The sequence below is a fragment of the Manacus vitellinus genome, unplaced genomic scaffold (assembly GCF_001715985.3).
Source record: "Manacus vitellinus isolate BGI_N305 unplaced genomic scaffold, ASM171598v3 scaffold_183_pilon, whole genome shotgun sequence".
Lineage (NCBI taxonomy): Eukaryota > Metazoa > Chordata > Aves > Passeriformes > Pipridae > Manacus > Manacus vitellinus.
This window is the reverse complement of record NW_021939283.1, coordinates 15166-16026: the sequence shown is the minus strand read 5'-3', so window position 1 is coordinate 16026 and position 861 is coordinate 15166.

The following is an 861-nucleotide window of genomic DNA, read 5'->3' as shown; positions in this document are numbered from 1 at the left end:
GGCCGCGTGTGCGGGTCCCCACCCCCGGCGGAGCAGGGCTGGGCGCTGGGACTCCGACCCCTGATCCCGAATCTCCTTCTCTGTCTTTCTCGTCTCCCTTTCCTCGGGGTGATCATAAATCCCAGAGGGGCTGGAGAACCCCTTTCCCAGTCGTGGGTTTCCCAGGGAAGTGGGTGCAGGGGTATCCCAGTGTCCAGGAATGGGGGTTCAGAGAAGTCCCAGGGTCAAGGAACGGGAGGGGCTGGGAGAGGTGGGATGGCCGGGAAAGGGGTTGCAGGAGGTCCCAGAGCCGGATAAGGGGGTGCAGGGGGGTCCTGGAGCTGGGGAAGGAGCTGCAGGGGCGTCTCAGTGCCCAGGAATGGGGACTCAAGGGGGTCCCAGGGGCCAGGAAATGGGGGGCTCCCAAAAGCCCTCCCTGGGAGGAGCAGGAGCTGGGTCAGGAGCTCTGTGGGGAGAGCAAAGAGGGTGACACCGGGATGGGGGGGCGGCGTCCGGCGGCAGCTCTGGGTCGGGGCGGGGGCAGGATCCGGGAAACAGCGGCGGCTGCCGGGAAGGGACCGGGGATGGACTGGGGCGGGATGGGATGGACTGGGGTGGACTGGGATACCGGGATACACTGGGACCAGGAGCAGAACCCAGCAGGACCAGAACTGAGGCAACAGGGATCATACTGGGAGCAACTGGGAACACATTGAGGGCTACTGGGAGCGTGCTGGAGGCAACTGGAATATACTGGGAGGGACTGGGATAATAATGGTGGAACCTGGAACCTCACGGGGGTAACTGAGAGTGACTGGGAATGACTATGAGTGTGCTGAGGACTGTAAGTGGGATCTACTGGGAATGTCTGTAACCATAGTG